General features: G+C 41.6%; 2 pseudogenes; both read right to left on the bottom strand.

The window, feature by feature from the left end:
- Positions 1-5,880: 5,880 nt before the first annotated feature.
- On the bottom strand, positions 5,881-13,680 carry LOC136523599 (uncharacterized; annotated as a pseudogene).
- A 300-nt stretch (positions 13,681-13,980) lies between these two features.
- On the bottom strand, positions 13,981-22,113 carry LOC136519886 (cytochrome P450 709B2-like; annotated as a pseudogene).
- Between the last annotated feature and the right edge of the window lie 1,619 nt (positions 22,114-23,732).

Consider the following 23,732-nt stretch of genomic DNA (forward strand, 5'->3'; position numbering starts at 1 on the left):
TGATAAAAAGGTAGAATCTCAATTAGCCTAGTTGGCCGCTGCTCTGCCTCTTGCCACTAACCTTGAGAAGGTTAATGCCATAACCACAAGAGGTGGCAAGTCTACTCATGATCTGCCATATTCGACAAGGATAGGTAAGACACCAGTGGTAGTGCAGGAAGAGGAGAAGAAGGACGATGAAGAAAATGGGCCACAAGAGCAAGAGTTACAACAAGATTTTCATGACACGACCCTCCTACCGTTTTCATGTAGAAATCGAAAAGCCAAAATGGATGAGCAGTTTTGTAAGTTTGTAGAGGTAATTCAAAAGTTATATATCAATATTCCGTTGCTAGATGCCATACAGGTGCCTACCTACACGAAGTATCTCTGAGATATCCTCAACAATAAGAGACCACTGCCCTCCACCGAGGTAATCAAGTTAACAAAGGAGTGTAGTGCAGCCATCCTAAACACAACACCTATCAAGAAGAAGGATCCAGGATGTCCCACTATCGATTGTTCGATCGGGAGCCAGAATTTTGAGAATGTGTTATGCGATCTTGGAGCAAGCGTTAGTGTCATGCCCAAGAAGGTCTTCGACAAGCTCAACCATTCAACACTCACACCAATATCAATGTGTTTGCATCTAGCCAACCAATTGGTCCGCTACCCTGCAGGTATCGCTGAGAATATTTCGGTAAAAATACAAAATTTCTTTGTTCCTATAGATTTTGTGGTACTTGACATGCAGGAGGATATCAAGACACGACTCATTCTTGGGAGACCCTTCCTGAGCACTACAAATGCGCACATTGATGTCAGAGCCGGAGAGATCAAATTCCATATTAACGGAAAGGAAGAGCGGTTCGCTTTCAAGCCAAGACCGGAACAATGCTCCAATTTGAAGTGTCTTGAGAAGCAAGTATCAATGTCTTCATCTCTAGGACCAAAGAATACACCTAAAGAATAAACCCGAGTGGAGAAGTCCGGTTCGGTGGACTTAAAATTTCGAATCCTCGCCGGGAGGTAACTCGGTAGTTATCCATATTTACTTTTCGCATTATATTTTTACTTTGGCATTTTTACTTCTTAAAACCTGCATTAGAAAAATGAAATAAACAATTCTCATCATGGCATACGAAATAATTTTTACGGAGCGTAAAAACCCCGTAAGAAATAATTTTCTATGGAGGCGTAAAAATATAAAAATACCATCATTCATCTTCTCATATTTCATAGTTTCACAAAAGTAATTTTGCATTGCATTTTTATACATGTATACGCTAGAAATATAGGCATTGGGACCCACAGACACCTGGGACCCACCAACATCACCTCCATAACCACCATACATCACTTCCATCACCTCCTTTCCCACTTATTTTCACTCTGCACTGTCCAGAGCACATTCCCACTGAAAGGAGCACTTCACTTACTTAACCATGAAGCAAAGGATCCATCAGGAAATGGAGAGGCCATTTGCCCACCTTGTGGGGCCAGCTGGCCCCACCACTAGGCCGAGCGGCCTCCCCCTCTCCCCTCTATAAACCCCACTCCTTCCTTGTTGCTCTTGGCCTCCAACACAACACAAAATCATCTCCTAAGCTCAAAATTTCAGTTCAAAATTTTGTAGTTGAATTTCCTTTGGTAGAAGTAGTGTTGGAGAAAGAAAGAGTGTGAGGAAGTTTGAGTGTGAAAGTAGTGCTAAAATCTTGAGAAAGAGAGGAAGAGGTGCTGCTGAAATTTAAGCAAGAAAAATAGAGTTTAAGAGTGTTAGTGCTGTACAAATCAAGAGAGGAAATTAAAAAGAATTAGAGTGGAAGACATGTCAAAATCTTGATTAGAATATTCACTAGGCAATCTTGGACGACTAACCTCTGGATGACTGACTTTTGGAACTATTAACCACTAATATTTTTATTTTTCTAATCCCGTTCCATGAGTTGTGTTGTTTTTGTCTATTTTGTAGGAAAATGAGCAAGATCGCCGGCAAGCTCAAGCGGGCGATATCGTTCCGTTCAACAAGAAGTTCTTTGTTTCGAGTAAGCACCGACATGGAGGTTGATCCTCCGTCTCCCGCTGTTGGAGCACTATACCGATTAGCCCCCATGGAGAGTGTGTTGCTTGTCTGTCATCCCTATCTTTGTGATCCAAAGGAAGGCCCTGAAGACTACACCAACATGAGGATCTTCGTATGGAATATTCAGACTTTAGCAAAACTCTTGTTAAGTGGGGTAGCATCCTCTACAAAACATGGTTGACCTTTATCTTCCTTGCTGTCCTGTGCAACTCCCGTATCCACTTTATCATGCAAGTTCATTCTTTCATCTCATGAATCCCGAATCAAGGAAGTGTGGAGGTGTGTTTGTCACACCCCAAAATTTCTGATTTTGGGTTGTGCATAGAAAACACTAAATAAAATGAATTATTTTAATATTTGGATAAAATTTACCAAGTTTAGTTTGACCTAGCGCAAATTTAGTTATAGGAAAAATGTGAATTTTCAAAGTTTTCTAATTTTGACGGGCATTTGGATGATGTGATGTTTGCTTGTTGCTTCTTTGTGTGTTGAGAGTGAGCAAAGTCTTTAAAATGCGTTAGTAGGTCAATTTTCCTTCTCCGGCATGCCTTTATCTTTTTCTATAATCAAATTCTTTGTTTCTCGGCTCAAGTTTTCGTTGGGAGCTTCCTAAAATCTGTTTTTGTAACGCAAATCACTCCTTTTAGTTCCTCGTCCGTCAATCAATCTCTACAAATTTCTCAGGAATTTTTCTAGCTTTTTCTGGAACTTGTTCCTACTTGCCTATGAGCATAATTTAATTTTTAGATACTCCAAATTATCTTATCATGGGCTATAAATAGTTTATTTGGTTTCCTCATGTTCCATAATGTCTTTGGGAATTTTCCTCGAATTTTTAGAGCTTTCAGAGTATTTTTTGCGGCTTAAATAATAATTCTAGACTTTTCTGGAATTATTTTATCCATGAAATTAATTAATTCGAAAAATAATAAATCCCTCATTTGTCCCAACGCTCAAAGCCCATGTGCAATAATCCTAATAAATCCTAAAGGCCCATGCTTTTATTTATTAATGGGCTTTAATGATTATTTAGGCCCATTAGTAAATGTGGAGGATGTAACATCAATTAGTACTATATTGCTAGTTGATGTAGATGTGGAGAGTTTTTCTCCCTATAGATATGTACTAACTCCTTGGGCAAAACACATCAAAACTACCGTAAGGGGAGCCCCTAGTTTAAAAATCCCTCATGTAGTAAATTACATTTTTCTCCTCCTTCTCTTGCCGTCGCCGTCGCCGCCGCCGCCACGCTGCCCAGTGCAACCATCCTCTCCTTCGTGCAACAAGTCAGGCCCACCCCTACATAGCTGCTATTGCCATGGGCGTGTGGTGGCTATACGGGAGGCCAAGGTAATTACGAAATTACCACAAGGTCGTAATATCGTCGTCGTATATTCGTTTTAAGTCCGTTTCGAATCATTCCAATTGCGTTAGATTCGTATCGATGTGATCTACATACTAGTGTCATTGTTTTTCACATCAAGTGACTTTTATATATATGCTTAAATATTAATTTGATTAATATGCATGCAACTAGTTTTTATAAATAAAAGCAACATATTTATATGCAATGCTCTTTTACAAATAAGATTTAACATGACTAGTTGCTAACATAAATATGTTTCTAAATTATAATATGTTTATTCTAAACACACATATCAAATTTGATTAGATGTTCTCATATGACAGTTTGTATTTGCAAGTTAAAGTTGAATTGGCATAAATGATATCAAAATATTTATAAATAAAATAAGATTAGCTTCAACTCAGTTTTAAAGTATAAATATGATTTGTTTAATCTAAATTAATGCTACTCACATAGTTTTTCCTAGTTAACATAAATCAAGCTTATAGTCTTCTCTTTTCTTTTTATAATATAAAACCCTGTAGTCGTTTCTTTACAACCGTAGTTCCAATTAGTGTGTTTTTCATGTCTGTGTGTTCATAGTGACGTGTAGAACATCTTTAAAACCTTTTTACTCATTGTTTATTATGTTTGGTGTACTGTTCTAATTTAGTTCTATTGTTTGCTTCATGTATGATTGCATGGATGCTTGTGTGGTACTTTATAATCATGTCCAGTCAGTGAGAAGTACGTTGGTGAAATAGAAGAAGTTGGTGATCTAGAAGAAGTCTTTTGGAGGTTATAATTCAATAGAAGAAGGATCTGAGTTTAAGGCAAGTATAGCATGGCATCTTCCTTGTTGTCCTATACACCTTTAATTATTTAATTCATATTGCATGTGTCTACCTTGACTGCCACTAAGGATTTTCTAGTGCTTTGTTACATTGTGCCTTGTTACCTATGGGGTATTGCATTGGGTAGTATGATGCTAGTGCCCAATTAAAGACCATAATCTTGTAACTTGACTAACGATATATGCAATAAACATTAAAAGATGCTTTTTAGCAACATGGAATCAGGGGGCTAGAGCATTGGTTGTTTTTATTGTGCTCTAGATTCCTCTCCCTAAGGACTTATCTGTAAGCGAACATATGTGACTTACAGTATATTATGACGGCTACATGGCTCTGGCTTTAGCTCAGTACAAGGACCTTTTCTAGCTTGTTAGAGGTTACCTTTATGGCGCAAGAGGGGTGTGTTTCGGGTTGGATATAGTGTGGCCTCTGTCCGTTAGTGTATAGGCTGCATGTCATTGTGCCTGTCGGAAGGGGAGCCCTACATTTACAGGGCACAGAAACCTAGCGGCCCTAACTTGTTAGAAGAACCTTTGAAAGGCTTCATAGTGAACCCTACCGATCTTCTTTAGAAGTGGGTCAAGAGATTAGCTACCTTGGGCAAAAGAGTAAATCATGACTCACAGCAAAAGTGTACAACCTCTATAGAGTTTAAAACTGGTATATCAGCCGTGCTCACGATCATGGGCGTCCTTAGACCCTTACGGAATAGATGATGAGCACTAATGATACGGATGATGAAGATGCTCATTAATGGTTACTGTTTATGCTATTCATTATTCATGTTTACCTGATCATGTGTTTATATGGGCTTGTGATAAACTTGTTGTCACCCAATTTCTAAAAGATGACTCATGAACCCTATGTTATATTTGTTGAGTACGACATGTACTTACGCTTGCTTTACTTTTTAAATCTTTGGAAAAATCCCAGATGGGTACCAGATTGCTAGAGTTTGGAGGAATTAGGCTTATGATCAACCAGTCAGTTATCCTTATGGAAGTGGAGTCTTCACCTGAAGATCGGAGTTGTCTTTCCGCTGTCTATACTCTAAGGTTGTATTCTTTATACTAATATGCTATCATTGTCTTATGATATTACCCTTATTTGTAGCTATATATGAGATTTGACTTCATGGGCTCACATATGGTGTGTATCTGGTTTTGTTCTTAAAACCGGGTGCTACAAACTCTAAATTTATCAAAAAAGGACCTTGAACCAGTACAAACAACAAGAGAAGTATCCTAAAAAAGGGAGAAAGGCAAACAATTATATATATATATATATATATATATATATATATATATATATATATATATAATGACAAAAACAAAAAGAAAGAAGGAAAACTAACATTTCCATTGACAGTAGATTTTTTAGAATTCTTCACAGAACTATGACTCAGAGGCAGCATTGGAGGCTTCTTAGAAAGTTTAGGTGTAATACGGGGAGTTTCTTCATCAGAAAACAGAAGAGTTTGCATAATTACACAATCCTAAAAAAGAAAATGAAATATGAACAATACAACGACAATAATAGAATACAAAAATTTAAAAACAAATACAACAAACAACAAATAATTATGGCCTAACCTCATCTCTACTGCTGAGAGAGCCATTCTAAGAATCTTTAGATAGCTACAAATTAAAATGAGCAACAATAAGCGTACAACAAAAAGAAAAAAAGGAAAACAAAAGAGAGAATGATTTGCACACTATACCTTAGATGGAAAAAATCTAGATCGATGCCGAAAAGGTGATGGAGAGATAGAATCAGGGATAACAACCTTCTCTTTATCAATAAGAATGACATCCCTATCCAAATCAGAAGAAATATGACAACCACCAGAATGAGAAGCAACATTAGTTTGATCAGCCAAAGGATTACGAACAGAAGCATGAACAAGCCTGACTTCACCGCCATCTCTAGCTTAAAACACCGGAACTTCCTACAAAAGAGATCAACATTAAAATAAGAAAACATATAATTACAGAAAAATGCTGACAACAAACAAAGGAAAAATAAAATACGAAACAAAAGGTATAAAATAATAAATAAGAAGGTCCTTACCACTACTTATATAACAAAGTGGTCTACCTATTACAACATATTATAACAACTGAAGTGAATGGTAAGCATATTCATAATACAAGGATTACAAGCCTTAAAATTGATGACAGGAAACACTAAAAACAAGATACATAACACTAGGCTTAACAGTCAAACTATGAAAAAACAAGAATCAAGGATACTATATAAAGTGAAATCATCAACTACAAAAAACTTGAAAAATAGAAACTACCATTAATACAAAATAGGAAACTTACTCATTTTCACCTTCTCCAAATCAACATCAATAGATTGATTAGTATCAACACGTATACTCTGAGAGACTTTAGGAACAAAATCTATATAGAATTAAGAATCAAAATTGAAAAGGAACCCAAAAAAGAAAAATTATATAAACAAAGTAAAAAAGCAAGAGCAACAACAATCACCTTTCATACCAGGAACAATAACCGGATCAGTTTTACCTTCATTTGGACTTGCAGCATAAGATAAAGAATCATCATCTTCAACAGATGGATCAGTCTGAGCAATAGCTTCCATAAGATCCACAATCAACTCCTTCGATCTCAAATCAATAGTACACACATGCCGCATCAGCTTTGCAAACATATCTTGGAAGTCTTTGGACACATTCCCAAGAGAAATGATATCCAAATTGAAAGACGAACCACAATTAAAGGAATGCTTGTCAACCAACTGAGATATCTTCAACTTCAAAGTTAAAGGGAGCTTACAACCAGAAACAGATTCCATTTTATCACAAAAAACAGAATCAAGGTCTTCAGCAGAAACCACAGTCTTAAGACGACCACACTGTCCAAAAAAATTAAGAAAATAAATAAATAATCAAATAATGCATCAGTTAGAATTAATCACAATAAAATGAATGCAAATAATAGATCTAACCTTGTAATAGCATGTTTTCTCAAAGTCAAGCAGAGGTCTGTAACCATAAACACCAGGAGATTTGATGTCAAGATTAGCATAAAACTAAATCAAATCACCCTTCCACACAGATATTCGAGGAATAGAGCCTACAAGTTGCCTCTGTCAGAAATCGATATGATCCAGATAAACAACCTTGAAAAGAACCAATAAAAAACAAAATACATTACAACCAGGACCTATTACATAAAGCAAATACATAACAGGAAAAAATTAAATCATAGTACTAAGATGAAAAAATAGTAGTGTTAACATATAAGCTAACCTACACAAGGCTAAAACTTTTAAAAGATGCTGCCACAAACTCACATGCTCTATTGCCTTGTTAACTACCAACTATAAGACACACTAACACAACAAAAACATCAACCCAATGTACTCCTGAAACACCTGCAATAAGATACTAAAACAGTGGGCAAAACTAACAAACCTTAAGGCTTCACCATTCACTTCATAAGACCACAACAGTAGTTTCAATACAAATGGCTCACAGAAAACACCAGTTACTAGATCAACCATATCAAAATGTACTACAAACTAGACTTACAACTGAAGAGATAAAATAACAAATATCTTGAAGAAAACAAACCACAAAAAAAACTCACTAACAACCTAGAAATAAATGACTAGGCAACTCATAAACCCAAATACTACCTCCACAACATCAAGTAATGCCTATAGTAGAAATAGACAAAATAAATACTAAAAACAAAGTATTACAGGAATCATATCTACAATTAAAAAAGAAACTTACCCCAAGATAATACAAACAGCCACCAAGACCTAAACAACATTTCGCTTTATCATCTTTACATCCATTGAACGCCTTGACATGCTCAAGTAACCAATGTAGCACATAAGCACACCACTTGAAATCTTTAATGTGCTCAACATCTTCAAATATGCCAAAGTACTTTGGGCTCGGAACAGTTTTCGTATTGGGGCACAAGAAACTGCTCAAAGCAACTATCATGAAACAAACAAACATGTCCTCATCTGACAAATCTTCCTTCTTGATCAATTTATCAGCAAAAAAAAAGAAACTAATGGAATCTTAGACTTTCCAAACTTCGATAATAAAAATTCCTTGCCAGCACTTGGATCAGAAGGGAAGGGTCTTGTACCAACAGGAAGATCCAGAACAAGATTCACTAATTCCTCAGTAAGTGAGATTACCTTTCCATTATGAACAATATCACCAGACTTTGAATCAACTAAATGCGCAACCCACTTAGCAAAACTATTCGACACAAAGCATTTATCAAACAACAATAGAGAACCAAACCCATAGCTAGCAATAACTGCCTTCTTCTCAGGGGACAAAGAGGAAATCACATTCATAAAAGCTGTGGCAGAAAATCTTGTGAATCCGTCCTTAGACTTCTTCACAGATTTCACCTTCTTAGACTAGAATTATATTCAAAAAATTAGAAAACATACAATCCATAAACCTATAAAACAGTAACAGCACATAAATTGTATCTGGAAATAACAAGTACTACTAACCTTATGCCTCAGTGCCATTTTCAGCCGTCTCTTCATATTCCTTATCTTCTCATACTGAACAAACAACAAACTATTTTAGTAAAAGAAAGTAGTAAAAAAGAAACCTAAAGAGAAAAAGACAAGAAGGAAAAAAGAACAAATCCATACATCTTTCAAAAACTTCTCATACAAATGTCGGTCAAAACTTGAATTGTCACTAGAATCACCATGCAGTCAACAACAAAAAATAACTACAACAAAAACACAAAAAATACAAAAAAATAAAACTAAGTTACAAACAGAACACTCACATCTGAAACAACCTGAGTTTCCAAAGCAGATTGATATGAACCATAATCCATATAAGGAAGTTGAGAACACTGGACATCTTCCAAATGATCATTTTTAGAATCATCAAAACTAGATAAATCAACAACACCAACAGGCCTTTTCTGAATGTAACAACCAGTCCCGACATACATGGCCCAGGCCCACTCTTCCTAGGAGTGGTCCCACCTGCGTAGCAACCCGCTTGAACTTTCGTCCTCACTTCGTTCAAAATGGTTAACCGAAGGTTACTACGCGTCCCTGGCCCTGGTATTTAAGTCGATCCGGTGATCTCAGAGTTTCCGGTATGGTACTAAACTGGTTGCGCAGAGTTTTTCGTGGCGCTACAGCAACCCGTGAACAGTACCCCCGAATTTGACCGACCCATTTTTGGGTGAACAGTGTTCGGTCTACAGTACCCCCGGATTCGGATGCTGTAGTAACCAGCCCATTCTGCTACAGTACCACCGCCCCATGACTGACTTGGATTGGGCCCACTTTGGCCCATTAGGATGTTACAATCACCCCCTTAAGGATTCAACGTGCCAGATCAGCTTACCCTTTCGGGACATTTATTCCAGGATCCTCCTCTCTTCAACACGTTTGTGTGGCCCCGTGCCCGCGCATGTGTATGCCATGCCGTGTCCACGACGGGTCCACGCACATGCACACAACATACCCATGTAGTTGTCCCCACGTGCCCATGAAACCTCGAGAGTCGGCTCTGATACCAAATGTAACAACCAGTCCCGACATACATGGCCCAGGCCCACTCTTCCTAGGAGTGGTCCCATCCGCGTAGCAACCCGCTTGAACTTTCGTTCTCGCTTCGTTCAAAACGGTTAACCGAAGGTTACTATGCGTCCCTGGCCCTGGTATTTAAGTCGATCCGGCGATCTCAGAGTTTTCAGTATGGTACTAAACAGTGCTCGGTCTACAGTAACCCAGAATTCAGATGCTACAGTAACTGTCCCATTCTACTACAGTACCACCGGCCCATGACTGGATTGGATTGGGCCCACTTTGGCCCATTAGGATGTTACACTGAACCATATAACAAAAAAATAAATAAATTAAAAAACTAATAGAACTAAAACTGATGCAACAAACAATAATATTGAATCACACCATACTAAAATAGATATAATATTCACTAACAGAAATAAACAGCCTAAAAGAAAATTAAGAAAAGCAGGATTTTACATAGGAAATCAACTAAGCACAAATTCAAAAGAACACAACTCAGCTATCATTCATTGGATAAGGTTGATCACCTAAGAACAATTCATAAAACTCAAACTCAAATACTTACAGCAACAAAATATTAAAATTACACTTTGATTAAGAAAAAAATACATTTAGTCCTAGGATGTAAAAATAGTAATATTTGCATATAAGTAAAAGTACACATGGCTCAAACTCTGAAAGGGTGGCACCCTAAACTCATTTGCTCTATTGCCTTGACTAGTATACATACAAATCTAAGTACCAACGACACAACACACTACTATACAAGGGTAATATCACCCCAATGTACTCCAAAATAGTTGTAGTACGACACTGCAACATTTCTAAGACCATTCCAAAAAATAAGAAAACAACCATTTCTAGCCCACAAATAAGCATACAATTGCAGTCTACAAAAGTAAAATATAAGCTACAAAACAGATAATCTAGTCCTAAAACCAAATTTATCTTTGATCTTCAAATCAATGCACGAAACACAACACACCATCAACTAAACAGCCTTTGATGATGCATCTTCTAAAAGGAGATAACAGCCAGTCATGATGACAACTCACAGAAACATGCTCATGTAATTTTTCTAAAGCTAACACTTGTCACAACTTCCACTACCCTAAACTCCACACTATTCCCATTTTCCACAACATGCCCATGACTAACAAAAATAGCATGCAAATCATTTCATAACCATAACCTATTAACATCATTTCCACAACTGCAAAATGCTCATACTACAAAACAAAACCATGGTCAATAATCAAAGTATCCCACAAATGATAATTCAACTTTCTAAAGAACAGACGACAGAGAGAATCAACAAATCCGGTAACGAATGACTAGAAAACAGCAAAACACGAATAGGCAGAAAGAATCGACAGATCCAGTGGAACGAAAAATCATGGTTCCACAACAATAGATCCCACGGAACATAAGCTCATAGTTCAATCATATACATCTACATGCTCTAATCTCGTTGGGCAAACCCAAATAACCAGAACAATACGACAAAGAGGATGCATCTGCGGTCAACCAAAACAACAACAAACAAAGAGAAACCAATTAAAAGAAGTTGTACTCAAATTAACCTGAATATGAACTTACCTAAACAAAATTGCAATCCATCAACCTCTAATGAACTTGAACAAAAACTATTCCACTCCACATGAAGACAAATTATATTCTATTGAACTTGAACATAACTAAAATTGGAAATATGATCTACTAAACTAAACCTAAAATTAGAACAAAAAAATAAATTCCCCTGGCAAACATCAACATAAAAAAATCAAATCTAACATCAATAATCTACAAATCATTACAAAACAAAAATGGCCATCATCAATCAACTCAAAAATAAACCTACCAAGCAGATCTACACACATCATACATCATTAAGCAAAAAAAAACCTAGCAGCACACACTAGGCAGTAGAGCTAGATCAAAAACATGACTAACTCAAGAACAAAACATACCTCAACAGTCCCTACGAGTAGCCAGGCCAGCCGCCGCCACCGGAAAACACCAAATCGACTGGAGGAATAGAAAAAAATGAGAACGCCAAAAACCCAAATCGACGACAACGAACCCTAACAAATATAATCAACTGGAGCAGAACGAACATACCTTCGCAAACCCCAGGAATCAACCATCATCATGCCACACGCAGCAACTAGAGCAGGAAGACGACAAGAAATGCAAACATCACAACAACATCAAAAAACAAAAATGACCCCTATCAAACAACAACCAATGGAGCAGAAATCAAACATAACTTACCAAACCCTAACAAACGCCAGACGCCGCACTAGTCGCCGCCACCAGGGAACATAGATTCGCATGCATGAAGACAAGAACAAATTAGAACGGGGAGCAGAAGAAACGACCAGAAACAAACCCTACAAAAAACGCGTGGAGCAACGACGAACAACACAGAACGCCGACTAGCCGAGGAAGAACTTGATCTATTGGAGCACATGGAACGTACCTCGCCAAACCCTAGCAATCGCCAATGGTGGATAATGGGAACGGGGGTCCCGATCTTCCGTCAGGTTCAAGATAAACAACAATTTGTTCAGAGAGCGACACACCGATCCGGTTTTAGATCACAAAGACCCAAACCCTGCAACCTTAGCACTATATCTCATCTGGTTATCAACTGTGTCACAATCTGGTTGACCTCGCTAAGAAGGCTAATCCCTGCTACGAATCGAAGAACACAAGCAAGAACAAGATAAAAAGCAACTCAATTAAGGTGACAATTGCAGATGAATGATTAAGCACTCGAAGTTGGGGTCTTGCAAACCGATAACGGCGACTGTTCAATGACAGATTGATCTAAAACAAAACCCAAAACCTAAAGTAGGTGGTGGCTACTGATTATATAGCCTAAGGGACGTCCAAGGATCCCTCTTCACGTCCTAAAGGTGTCCCAACACGTTACAAGGCCCAACGGCCCAAAAGACGACGACACAGCGCCGTGACAGATTCTAGATGTCAACTTGTTTTGACGATTCCCATTGATTATGATGGAATTTTGATGTGGGACCACTTCCATTGGTTTCCTTATGAAATTATCTTTCCATCCATATATGGATCATAAAAAACGGAGTTCGTATGCGACTTGGACGTCCATTTTACTACACGCTGGTCCTAGAGCCCGAGATGGACTCGAACTCAAGTTGGACTGGGCCTCTGGCTTGGCTTGGACGTCCTTGCTGGCGTCCTAAGGTGGTGGACAAGGAGGAGGACATCCAAGGGCTTTCTTGGTGGGTTCTCCAAGTCCTTGGGGTGTGCTCCCACTTGGGCCAGGGTCCCAAGGATGAATAACAAGCCCATAACGACAGTGTAGCTCCCAGCAAAAACAACGACAGAATATCTTGATGGTTTGGAGGCCTTGCTGATGTGATATTGAGATGAGACCAGATCTATTTAAAATCTTATCAAACAAGCTTTCCATCAAGTGCTCATTGACCTCGATCGCACTCCAGATGGCTGAGTTATGGCCTTCCCAATGATGCACTGTCGAGCTGCCGATGAACCGAAAATTCAACTTTGATGAACTTGCACGTTGAGACACATTTATACCTACATTCAAATAACGATATGTATATGTGGAACCAAGTGAATTGTACCAAAAATCACTATGCAAATGTAGGAACGAGCTCACCTTACAAACAACGGTCGTATCCGATGGTGTCATGTCCTCATCAGTGGAGAGAGCCGAGTCACCAGGAAGAAGACAAAGCAAAAGCAGAACTGAATGGGGAAAGGGGGAAACGACAGCGAAATCGGCACGACTCCCAAAAAATCAAATAGTGCGGCACCGACAACTCGACCCCACATGTCATCGTCACATAAAGCCATAGTGACGGGGAAAGCAAAGGCCAAAATGAAACAACCAGATCGGACGATCCACAACACAAACGAGGCAGATCCCACGGTCAAAAAAACAGATGCCGGAGGGAGCCAAAACATTCGATTGTTGGATAGCAATTCCAAAAAAACAAGCCGCTATCCTTTTAACTCGTCTAGCTCTTACTGGACATAAGAGAGAAGAAGACAGAAAAGAAGGTGACACTGGCTCGAGGAATCACAGCAAACTACTATCATCAAACTAGAGATGGACGCCAATAGGATTACAACATGTTTCAACTGGCCAAAGTGTGTGGACCCAAGAGCCTGAGAATGACGGCTGTAGAGTCAAGAAGGCCACCGGTGCGTGCATGTACTCTGGTGCCACCTCAAAGGTGAACCATCGTAGGATGAGCACCAGTGTCACCTTGGCCTCCAGCATCATGAAGTCCTACCTGATGCACGACCGCAGGCCCACGGAGAAGGCCAGCAGCGTGTTTGGGTGCATCGCCGCCCTACCCATGCCATCCCAAAACTGGAGCAGGTCGAACTCACTGGCGTCCGCTCCCCACACCTCCTCATCGTGGTGGAGCATCGGGACCAGGATCACCAGGTGCGTGCCCTTGGGCACCTTTATGCCATAGAGGTCCACGTCCACCATCGCCTGCCAGTCAATAATGTTGGCCGCACCGTACAGCCGAAGCATCTCATACAACACCATCGTCACCTACAAATTGATTAACCATGATCATGGGCACCATCGGTTTAATCATAGTAGTCTTGTACTTCTCGTTCATGCCGACCGATTAGGGCTTTAATTTAATTACTTACAAGCTTGAGCTTGTTGAGGGCGTCGGCATTGAGGGGCACCTTGATGCTGCCGCACTCATAGAGCACCTCCTCCTTGAGCCACTGCTGCCACTCAGAGTGGGTGCCGAGGAGGAACATGGTCCAGGTCAGGATGTGCACGATCATGTCATGGCTGGCGAAGAAGAACATTTTGCACTCATCGATGATCTCGTCCATGCTCATGACCTGCTGTGTCTTGTCGTTGTCATCGCCGGCGTTGGCCTCCAACATGAGGCCGAGCAGGTCATTGTCATAGCCCTTGGATTCCTTAGCTGAGGCCATGCGCTCGTCGATGATGGCCGTGAGCGTGCCCCGCACGGTGTGCTCGAGCTACCACTAGCGCACGTTGGCCTTGGTCGACACGTGATCCATGCATGGGACACGCACGACGACATTGTTGATGGAGGTGAAGACCATGAGCTAGAGCTCCTGCTGTGCTAGGAACACCTCTTTCCCCTACTGGTAGCTGCTGCCGAACACTGTGTGCAAGATGACGTTAGCGGTGAGCTCCATGAAACGTTGCCCCACCTCCACCGTCACCTCCCCGCTTGCCGATGCTACGGTGCTCGCCTCCTAGTCCTAGACCACCTCCGCCACGCATGCCGCCATCACCCCTGTCATCGACTTGAGCCTGTCCATGGCAAACACCAGATGCATGACGTGGTGGTGGCTCGCCCAGTCGTCGCCCTTGGTGAAGACTAGGCCCTGGCCTAGGAGCGCCATGAGGGTCGAGCCTAGGTACGGGTTCACATACAGCCTAGCCTTGTTAGAGAGGATCCACTTTGCCATGTCAAGGTCGCCCACCCATAGCCTCGGTGTCGAGCCAGTCCACGACACAAACACCTTGCCGTAGAGCGATGCCCACGCACACATGTGCGTCATCACATGGCGTACGATGTCGTTGCAGCTCTACTCCAGCGCCTCATCACTCACCGCCGCCAGCATCGTGTTAGATGATCTCCACCAGGGCCCTTGGATCCACGCCCTGATCGAGGGTGCCCAACCGTTCCATGGTTGTTGGGCCCCCATCGCACAACACCATAAAAAGGGAGGTGAGGGCCAGGGCACAAGGCATGAGGTTCACTTGAGCCGCCAGACGCCCCACCTATAGTCCCAAAACCCTAGTCAATCTAGAGAGCGGGCGTTGCTAGCGACGAGAAGCTCCGCCACTGGCCACCACCGCCTCTGCACCGTCACCACCTCGACAGCACCTTCGCCACCTGGCTTCCCCACATCACTGTCAGCAACCCCATGGTCAACTCATCTTCTACGAAGGTGGCCGGTGGTTTACACCTCCTCAACCCCCCTCTCTCTCTATCTATCTGTTAATCCCACACTAGTATACCTTCTAGGATTCAATGTTTATTCTAAATGTAATTATACATGCTAGATCTATGGATAGTGATCTTGTTTTATTCTATCAATGGTATCAGAGCCTAACTAGGCGTAGATCTAACTTCTCGGGGTAAGAAACCGAGTAGAAGAAATTAGAAGGAGGTGATTCAAATTGGATCGAAGTCCAACCCGAAACCCTAACCCTAACCCTAGAAACGGATCGGACGAAGGAGGGGAGGACCTACCTAGACTCTTCCCCGCGCATCACCACCGCCATCGCGCGGGTTGAATCCTACCGTTGTGTAGGAAGGAGCTCCACCGCCACCTCATCGGTGCATGGGGAGAAGCTGAGCCACGCTCACCACCTCACGCATGAGCCTGGTCGAGGGCACCGTCATAGGACCGCTCGACGGTGGCGCGCTCACCCACTGGGCGAGCGAGCGCATCGGCGAGGAGACCCCTGGTGGTGCTGGACAGATCTAGGGTTGCGGGTGAGCCCACCACAGCCTAGGGCACCATCACCCAACCCGCTCGACGATGGTGCACTCAGCATAGGGCAAGCGTGCGCGCCGATGAGGGGACTGGCGGTGGCGCCGCTCCGCTGCTCCATTTCTCTACCGACTGTTGCGCTGAGGAGAAGAGAGGGGCACGACAAAGAAAGAGAAAGGGAAAATGCAAATGAGCTAGGCTTTCTCGGTCGAGGCTATGGCCAGGGTTTTGATCACGCGAAATCAACGCCTGGCCATCGGATCTCAGTGAACGGCTGCGATTGTTGGACCAAGATTCGGCGCAGGCGGGCACGCGCGGCGGGTGACTTTGCTGGCCTAGACCCGGGTTGCGGCCTAGGAAGGCACAGCGCGTGCAAGAACAGTGCAGGCCAGGCCAGATTTTGCTGTTTCAATGGGCTGGGCTATATGAACAGTAAACACTGAGTTATTGTTTTATTCATTTTCAGAAGCAAATTTTGATGATTTTTTTGTCTAGTTTTAATCTCTGTCAAAATTTGAACCAACGAGATAATTTTTTCAGAGAATAGATTAGCATAGTTAAATGCTTCTAAAAACTAGATACATAATTTTTTCATGTTTTCGCTGTAAGTTAAAGTTTATCATCTTTTAATTAAATTCGAACCAACGGGAGAATTTAATTTAAAGAGTAGTCATTTTTTAGTCAGTAAATTATAATATTGTTATTTTTTACCAGCATTGATAATAGCAATATTATAATGTTTATTCATAAGTTTTACATGCATTAATTCTATTTCTGCCCAACGGTGATGTAGAATTAGTGTATAAGAATGTTATATGTTTTAATTTTGACCAACGTTAAATTAAAGCATGCAATTATGATGTCATATTTTTCTCACTATCTCTGACGGTGTTTTTCAGGACTCAACCCAATGGCTTTTATCTCACACATACCATCACTTGAAGGGGGCAGCTATAGGGTATGGCGAGAGAAGTATGAACTAGCACTTGCGCTGTCTGAAAATAACCTAGCGCTTACCTCCCCGTGTCCGACTAAGCCAGTGGACCCGATGAAGAAAGATAATGAGATTGATGCTGATTTCACTGCTCGGTAGCGAGATCATGCAGAAGTGCAGATGAAGTATGATCTCAAACACAAGAAATGGGACATTTCAAACCGCAAGTGCTTGATGGTGGCTAAGTCCACAATTTCAGATGCAATAAGAGGGTCTATTCTAGATTGTGATACCGCCACAGAGTATCTTAAGAAGGTGGAGAGTCAGTTCACTGGCTCTTCAAAGGCTTATGCCAGTACTTTGATTAAGAAATTGTTCAATAAGAAGTATACTGGTGGAGGTATTAGAGAGCACATACTGAAGATGAGCAACACGTCTTCGAAGCTGAAGCCAATGGATTTGGGGCTCAAGGATGAGTTCCTGATTCATTTGGTTTTTGCTTCCTTGCCAAAGGAATATGAAACTTTTGTTGTTAATTACAACATGCAGCCCGATAAGTGGGATATAGAGAAGTTCATCGCAATGTGTCATCAAGAAGAGGAGAGGCTGAAATCCTTATAGGGTTACTCTGCTATCCTTGTGAAGGACAACAAAAAGAAGAATTTCAATGAGAATGCCAAACCTCAAGGGAAAGCCCCTTAGAATGACCACCATCAGAAGAACAACAACGCTCAAGTTGAAAAGGATCAGTGTAAATGGTGCAAGAAGCATGGATATTACTAGAGGGACTGTCCAGACTTCTAGAAGAGCCCTCTGAAGAGAGGGATTTCGTACGAGGAGAACCCTGCAAAGAGAAGAAAGAAGGATTAAAGTAGCAAATGGAGTTGAAGCTGAAGTTGAAGCCATTGGAGATCTCTCTCTAGAATTAGATGATGGATTTAGACTTCAGCTTTCAGATATTCTTTATGTACCCTCTTTGTGTAGAAACTTAATAAGTGTCTCACGACTTGACGATGATGGTTATGATTGCTATTTTGGTAATGGCAAATTTTGGATTGTGTATAATAATAAGTGTGTTGGTCTTGCCTTCCGACAAGACAAGCTTTATTTATTATCACTTTCTAAGAATGTGAATGCTGTGAGCACTGAGAATGATAATGTTTCCTCATCTATGAATGCAACAAATAAGAGAAGAGAGTGCATGATGTATCTTTGAAATTATGGCACTATCGTTTAGGCCATATTTCGAGGGGGGGAATAGAGCGATTGATTAAGAAATCAATTCTTTCGCCTTTAGAATTTTTAGATTTAGAACAATGCATAGATTGCATAAAAGGAAAGTATGTTAAGAAAATAAAGAAAGATGTCAAATGAAGCGCAGGAATTTTAGAAATAGTTCGCACAGACATCTATGGTCCTTTTCCTGTGAAGAGTGTGGATGGTTATGATTCATTTATAACATTCATAGACGACTATTCTTGTTTTGGCTATATTTATCCAATTAAGGAAAGATTGGAAGCATTGAATAAATTTAAGATATTTAAGGCTGAAGTAAAAAATCAACACAACTTAAATATTAAGGTAGTAAGGTCTGACCATGGGGGAAAGTACTACGGTCGACACACCCCATATGGCCAAGTTCCTGGACCTTTTGCAAGGTTCTTACAGGAAAATGACATAGTAGCCTAGTATTCTACACTGGGTGAGCCTCAGCAGAATGGAGTAGCTAAAAGACGCAACCGTACCTTAATGGATATGGTGAGAAGCATGATAAGTTACTCTACCTTACTGATAAGTTTATGGATGGAGGCGTTGAAAACCGCCATTCATATTCTTAATCGAGTGCCAAGTAAGTCGGTGCCCAAAACACCGTATGAGTTGTGGACAGAAAAGGAACCCTCACTTAACTATTTATGTGTGTGGGGTTGTTCAGCTGAGGCAAAAGTATTTAACCCAAATATAGGAAAGCTAGACTCCAAGATAGTCAGTTGCCATTTCATTGGCTATCTAGAAAAGTCAAAAGGTTATCGCTTCTATTGTCCTAACAGACAAACAAAGTTTGTAGAAACAAGACATGCTGTCTTCTTGGCGGATGATATGATCAGGGGGAGCATGGTAGCGTGAGAAATTAGTTTTGAAGAGAAGCGGGTATACGTGCCCACTCCTATGGTTCAAGAGCCATTCTTCACGCTACCTATTGTTGCTGTACCAACAGTGCAAGACACTGTAGTAACAGCACTTGTTGTTAGTTCTCCTGTGGCAACAATGAATGAACATGAGGAACCTATCCTTCAAGAACCCCTAGAACCCGTTGTCACTTTTGAGGGAGAGGAGCAATAGCCTCATATAGAACAAGCGTCATCTAACAAGGCTCCTAGAAGGTCTCAAAGAGTCAGGAGATCAGTCATTCTTGATGACTACGAAGTTTATGAATGTGAGGAATTTCAAATGGAGGGTGATCCCATCTCATTTAAAGAAGCCATGAGAAGTGCTCACTCATCCAAGTGGATTGAAGCCATGGAAGATGAAATAAAAACAATGAAAACCAACGGTGTTTGGAACTTAGAAATAATTCCTAAAGGAGCCAAGACAGTAGGTTGTAAATGGGTCTACAAAACTAAACATGACTCTAAAGGGAATATAGAAAGGTTTAAAGCACGACTTGTGGCAAAAGGTTTCACGCAAAGAGAAGGCATATATTACAATGAGACATTTTCTCCAGTCTCATGTAAGGATTCTTTTAAAATCATAATGGCATTTGTAGCACATTACGATTTAGAATTACATCAGATAGATATAAAGATGACATTCCTAAATGGGGATCTGGAGGAAAATATTTACGTGGCACAACCGAAAGGTTTTATTGTGGAAGGAAAAGAACGTATGGGATGCCACCTAAAGAAATCCATTTACGGATTAAAACAAGCTTCAAGACAGTGGTATTTGAAGTTTGATACTACAATAAAAAAGTTTGGATTTCAAGAAAATGTAGAGGACAATTGCGTTTATGCAAAGTTCAAGAATGGGAAATACATTTTCCTAGTCTTGTATGTGAATGACATCTTGCTCGCTAGCAGTGATGTTAATCTACTACTAGAAACTAAGAAGTTCTTGTCCACAAAGTTTGATACGAAGGACCTCGGTGAAGCTTCGTTCGTCCTAGGAATAGAGATTCATCGAGATAGAGAAAATGGGGTTTTAAGATTATCACAAAAGGCATACTTAGAAAAAGTTCTAAAGAAATATAGTATGCAAAATTATAAGTCTTCACCTGCTCCCATAGTCAAGGGCGATAGATATGGGGAATTTCAATGTCCCAGGAACCAATATGAGATCGATCAAATGAAAGCGGCTTCATATAGTTCATCTGTCAGAAGTTTACAGTATGCTCAAGTGTGTACTCGCCCTGATTTAACATTTATTACCGGGTTACTTGGCAGATATCAGAGTAATCCAGGAATAGAACACTAGAAATTAGTAAAGAAAGTTTTACATTACCTGCAAGGTACGAAGGGTCTCATGCTAATGTATAGGAGATCTGATTCCCTACACATAGAGGGGTATACATATTTTGATTATGCGGGAGAGGACAGAAAATCTACGTCATGATACATATTCACTCTCGCAGGAGGAGCTATATCGTGGAAAAGCTCAAAACAAACCATTACTATATCATCCACAATGTATGCTGAGTTTGTAGCATGTTATGAGGCCATAGGGCAGGTGAATTGGCTAAAGAAATTCATGCCCGGGTCGAAAGTGGTAGACGACATACATAAACCACTCAAGTTATACTACGATAATAATCCTATAGTATGTTATGCTCACAACAATAAGTCAAGTGGTGCTGCCAAACACATTGACATAAAGTATTATGTTGTGAAAGATAAAGTCTAGGATTATATAATTAGTCTTGAGCATATAAGAACAGAAAAGATGCTCGCGGATTCGTTTACAAAAGGCTTACCACCCAGCGTGTTCAGAGAACACTTAGTTGGCATGGGTTTAAGGAAAAGCCTATGATTCCTAAATAATAAGAGCCTAGTTGAGAGTCTGTTTCAAAACAGAGAAGTGCATTGTAGCTGTCTAATCTAATGGCAACTGATCGTGATGATGAGACACGCTCTACGCACTGATTTGTGATGTAATGGGAATAGGATAAAGTAAGTTGAGTTTAAGTCATATAAGTTGAGATCAAGGGGGAGAATGTTAGATGATCTCCACCAATTGGCCCAACGGCCAATTAGGCCCTTGGATCCGCGCCCTGATCAGGGGTGCCCAACTGTTCCATGGTTGGTGGGCCCCCATCGCACAGCACCATAAAAAGAGAGGTGGTGGCTAGGGCACAAGGCATGAGGTTCACCTGAGCCACTAGACGCCCCACCTACATCCCAAAACCCTAACTGATCTAGAGAGGGGGCATTGCCAGTGATGGGAAGCTCCGCCACCAGCCACTGCCGCCTCTGCACCGTCACCACTGCGACAGCGCCTTTGCCACCAGGCTTCCCCACATCATCGTCAGTAGCCGCATGGCCAACTCGTCTTCTACGAAGGCGGCTGATGATTTGCACATCCTTATCTCTCTCTGTTAATCTCATACTAGTATATCTGGTTAGTGATCATGTTTTATTCTATCACATCGCCCTCGCTTCACGGTTGTTGCCCATGTAGAAGCGGTACGGCGGCCCTCAGACGCCCTGCCACACGAACGCTCGCGCCACGGTGTACGGCCGCCACACCTGGTGCACTAGCGCTGCCACAGCAACAGGACCAGCGCCGTAGCGAGCGCAGTGAGGACCACTCCCATGCCACTGCCGCTCATCTCGACCACTCCAATGCCACTACCACTAGTTGCTGCACTGTACCGTATAACCCCGCTCAGATTTCACCTGTGTCAGTGCAGAAATATATGCAGCAGCAGCGGCTGCTCTACTCTCCCACAGTCGCCGGTGTGGTGGGTCTGTGTGGGTCCATCGATGTCACCGTTTCTGACTCCGAGCGGGCAACTATCAACTATGGTTAGCTGCGACGTCCTCGGCTACCGACTGTTACAGCGGGCAACTGTCAACTAGTGCAGACGATGATTTCTTCCCCATGGCGCAAGCCCTCGGCGTGGCCAGCGACATGCTGGTGCTGTCGTGCGTGTTGACGGAGGATACGCGGCACGTGGTGGACCGGGGGCGCTCGGCAGGGGCGGCGTGCTCGTCAACGTCGGCCGCGGTGGCCTAGTTGACGAGCCGGAGCTGGTGCGGTGCCTGCGGGAGGGCGTCATTAGCAGCGCCGAGCCGGACGTGCTGGCGGAGCTCCTCGCCATGGACAACCATCCTGTTCATTTGGGCTTGTTTGACTTATAAGTCATGGCTGAAAGTACTGTTGGTTGGTTTCGTGTGAGAGAAAAATATTGTTCATTGGCTGATAAGCCATGGCTTATAAGCTAAATATGACCAAGCGAACAGGCTGAACATCATACTGTCAGGCCACAGGGTTGTGCTCATGTCGGAGTCCATGTGCTCCAACCCTCGCACTAAAAGACCAAGCAATCGTGCCAAAAAAGAGCGAGGTCGCAGGGTAGAATGCCTGGGACACGATGGTCAAGAAATGGCAGAGTTAACCGGTTCCCCTCTACGGGCACGTGCGTCCAAAACTACTTATATGGCCTAGCTCCATAGAACAGGCCTTCATACGCGTAGCACCTCTCTTACACTCTCGTCCTCGCTTCATGTAACAAGGTTAACCCAGAGGTGCTACATTTGGAACGACAAGGCTTATAAGCTAGCCTTCACCCTCCTAAACTTTCAAGGTGGAACTAAACCCACCAAACACAACCACAAGTGTGCCACTTAGACCACATGAACCAATTTCACAACTACTACAAGCTACTAATCCAAGCACACTACCACATTACCTCTAGCTCTGTAGTAACTAAGGAGTAGACTCGCAATCCTAGTAGTAGAATAGAAGAAGCCAATGATGTGATCCGAGACTTGCGACAAAACTGCACAACATGCAAATAAAATAATGGAATTGCTATACCTTAGTTGTCTGAATTTTTGGTAATTTTCAGGTAACAATTTGCAAGAGATAATTGGTACAATTAAAAGGACAACTATAGTGAACAACTTTTTTTGTAGCCAATAGCCAAATAATAATAAATTGCATGTTATCTGATTCAAAAAAAATTAGGGGAAGTGATAAAAAAAGACACCAGGGGAAGTGATAAAAAGACAAGATGAGAAAATCAATACACATGATTGTGACATCCCTGATTCAAATGAGCTCGTCTATAGCAACATACTGTCAGGGACCTAACACCAGGGTACCCCAGGAGGTGGAACCAATAACCATCAAACGTTAAAAACTTCTGGACGGACAAGGGCGCCGCTACGTTCCTTGCCCGGATGATGGGAGTTTGGTTCTGCCTCGCCCAACACCTTTGGGCCA

Source organism: Miscanthus floridulus, chromosome 18 (genome assembly GCF_019320115.1).
Source record: "Miscanthus floridulus cultivar M001 chromosome 18, ASM1932011v1, whole genome shotgun sequence".
Lineage (NCBI taxonomy): Eukaryota > Viridiplantae > Streptophyta > Magnoliopsida > Poales > Poaceae > Miscanthus > Miscanthus floridulus.